Genomic DNA, 3,607 nt, shown 5'->3' with positions numbered 1-3,607 from the left:
TGGCGTTACTCACCCAAATCAGAACAACACTTGCAACAAGAAAAACAACAACAACGATGAGAGGAGAAGAGGGAGCAAAAGAAACGAAACAAAATCTTTTTTTTTTTTTGTTGGGGGGGGGGGGGGGAGGACAGAACAACGTAAAACCTGTGGGCTAGAGAAGCACCCGAAGACGACGAGTGTTGTTTCTCTCCCTTCTTCATGGTTTTCATAGCCTTTGCAAACGCCGAAAAAAGTAACCCATTTCACAACAAACACTAATATCAGATTATCAGCACAAGCAAGTTTAGAGAAAACATAAACAAATACGTAAATGCTAACCCTCTTTCACCCTAAACTCCACTCCATCAGATTTTGATACAAGTGCTCCATCTTCAAGCCGAGCTTCACATTTAACTGCATCATTTGGGGGCAAAGAGCATAGTCAGGACTCAGAAGTCAACATACACAACAAATTACGCTGGAAATCAAAGAAGGAGATGATGGGGGCTTTAATCTGAGAGAAAACATTCCAATAGATGAAGAAAGAAGAAAGGAATCGAGAAGAACTGACCGGGGATGAAGGACGCCGCTAGAAGACGAAGAAGTTCTGCTCGCGATGTTAAGCAGTGAGCACAGGAGAAGTTTTGAGGAATCGAATGAAGCTTCTTGGTTCAGGCATACCCTCGATCTCAGAAAGCAATGAAGAGGAGCGACCAACATTCCGCTAATGGTTTATATAATTTTAATTAAAATATGTTAATAAATTAAAATCCTTTCTTCTGGCCAATTTTCGAATTTTAAATTTCCAGCACAAGAAAAACTCATCGCATAACACAAAAATTTAATTTCTAATATATTCACAAAATTAATTAGTAAAGATATTTTCAAATTCAGTTGGCAGTTATAGTCATAGAATTAGGGATATACTCCTCGGGTCCTTAATATAGGACCCAATTGATGAGTTGGTTTTGATCCTAAATATAAGACCCATTTCTCATATTTATCAATTTCTCTAAATTACCCCTATGGATACTTCTTCAACCATAATCAAGTAGAAGAGGAAGATGTGGTATTAAGAAATATGATTATGGTATTTTAAGAAAAACGTGTCATATTTCTTATAATTAACTAATTTACCTAACTTCCTTAATCTAATCAAATTAGTTAAATGGGTCTTATATTAAGGATTGGAGGAGTATTATTTATTAAATTGTGAATGCGGGTTCACATAATTTCAAAAACAATTAAGAAATGGCTGAATTTACGCACAAATTGAATGGACAGTTACGGAAAACATTAATTTAAAATAAATTAGTGTAGATATTTCCAAATTCGCTGGGCAGTTATAAAACTGGTATATTACTCCTCCGGTCCTAATTATAAGACCCAATTGACTTATTTGAGGAAATTAAGGAAGTAAGTTAAGTTGGTTATTTATAATAAATAAGTGTTGTCATTCCTAAAATATCCTTGCTAATTAAGTATATTGGCTAAAACTATCATTATTAGAAGGATTATCTTGGAAAAAAATGCATAAATATAAGTGACAAAATGGATTGGGTCTTATAATTAGAACCAAATAAAAAGTCAAATTGGGTCTTATAATAAGGACCGGAGGAGTACTATTTATTTAATACAAATTATAATCATTTAATATAATATTCTTTACAAAGCATTTTTCTTGTAATTAGTAATTTCTCGCAATCTTTTTTTTTTTACATTTAAAAAATCATCCTAATTATCAATGGCGTTTTCCAAATTTCAAAATTAATTTTGAACAAAATTTTTTTCTATTTATCTTTGAGGAAAGCCTGCGCATGATATCAATATGCTTTGGTCAAAAAATTGCCTATATTCAAAATTACTTGCGATAAAAAAATTTCAAAAAACTTGGAACGCGGAATCTCAATTTTTTGCATTTAAAAATTCATTCTATTTATTTTTTAGAAGAGTCTGCCACGTGGCATGATATAAGCATGCTTTGGTCTTTGCTTTTATATAACTATTTTAGTACTCGTACAATGCATATGTATGAATTCGTGATTTTTTATATCATATAAAAGTTGAATTACCACAAAATAATTAGTCGAAGATAACATTCTGTTTTAAATCATAACTTCATGTTAATTTAAAAATTGAATATCCATAACATTTCAAAGCATGCAATATATATAGCTTTATTATTATTAACATTTTATTGTTCAGCATTATATCCATTGTTTAAATAAAATCCATTATTTGGTAGAGTGGCCTCTTTTGAAAATTTAGGTAAATTAAAATTAGTGCATACTAAACATCAACAAATTTGACATAGTTATTTTTTATATTTAAAGAGGATTCCTAGAGGAAGCAGGGGCTTTCACTTCTGTATTAAATAGTGAGTTAAAACTCACATATTTGATTCAATAATTACATAGTATAATTTTATAGTTGATAGTTACATAGGACAAAAGCAATATTGCTATGTGATATGCAAAAAATTAATGGAGACAAATTGAGTTGAAACAACATATTTGATTCAATAATTACATAGGCTAATTTCTTAGTCAATATCACATATGATAAATATCAACAGCTACTTGATCAATTACTTGTTCCAAAAGGCCGCCTTTAAAGCGAATATAAGCAATAAAATCTTTTAGCTCGAGCTTCTACTGAGGATTCAAGGTTCAACCTTCATTATGGACATTTTGAAGAAACTTCGGTTTCCAATTGCAGTGTCACTTTTGCCCCTTAATCCTCAGATCCACCTAGATAAAACCTTGAGTTAAAAAAAAGAAGATAAGTTTTATCATATCTAATAACCATAAAGCATCTTGGGAAAGCTATGATATATAGTTTAGTAATGAAGAGCTTGATCAGTTAACAAACTGTTTTGGAATCAAATCCGTACTCCATCATATTCCAAGAAAAACATTTTGCTAAATAAGTTAAGAAAATTCAAAAAAAAAAATGAAACAGCAATCAATTAAAAGTGGTTGCAATGTACAATAACATCAAGCTTAGTCACTAGTCCAAAGAGAATTTTCTTCTATAGGATGCATAGCATCCCATGCTGCTTAACTAAATAGGCTTGTCGACCCCACTAGGTGATTGAGCCATCCTCAATCACAATGATAATGAAATATCAAGGGGAAAAAAGAAGAAGCATTGTTAATTAACTCAAATAAGAAAGGCTAAACTTTCTTAACTGAAAAGAAGGCAACAAATTAAAGCTTTTACTGCCATCTTCCAACGTGTAAATAGATGAAGTGTTACCTTTATAATATACGTGACATGATCCATTAAGTGCCGCCTTCGACGGCAATGATGGTATTTATTTGACCAAATTGACCTGTACGGAGTAATAGTAGCAAGATGAACAAAAGGAGGAAAAAAAGATGACTTTCTATGGTCATATATCATAATTTGAAACAACCCTTAGTAGGAAACTTATTTTATCAACACAATGTAAGTCTCTTGATATGTCATAACAAAAGTCGAAATCAGCATGAGACTATGAGTGCAATGTCATTTACAATATTTCACAAGCCATGCTTTATGAAGAACAAAACAACCAATAGAACACTACCTCTAAATTACCATTCCACATTGAAAAATGAAAAAGGAAGGATAAGCCTTCGCC

At 31.6% G+C, this 3,607-nt stretch overlaps 1 long non-coding RNA gene across 1 annotated transcript; it reads right to left on the bottom strand.

The window, feature by feature from the left end:
* Positions 1-118: 118 nt before the first annotated feature.
* LOC114738167 (uncharacterized) lies at positions 119-682 on the bottom strand. The gene is made up of 3 exons (XR_003739495.1): positions 554-682; positions 322-396; positions 119-215 (listed from the first exon to the last, which is right to left on the bottom strand). It is a non-coding gene; the product is annotated as an uncharacterized LOC114738167 (long non-coding RNA).
* Between the last annotated feature and the right edge of the window lie 2,925 nt (positions 683-3,607).

Source organism: Neltuma alba, unplaced genomic scaffold (genome assembly GCF_004799145.2).
Source record: "Neltuma alba isolate B1F8T4 unplaced genomic scaffold, ASM479914v2 tig00013550_pilon, whole genome shotgun sequence".
In the NCBI taxonomy this organism is placed as follows: domain Eukaryota; kingdom Viridiplantae; phylum Streptophyta; class Magnoliopsida; order Fabales; family Fabaceae; genus Neltuma; species Neltuma alba.
The sequence above is the reverse complement of the archived record's forward strand: the minus strand, read 5'-3'. Positions and strand labels throughout refer to the sequence as shown.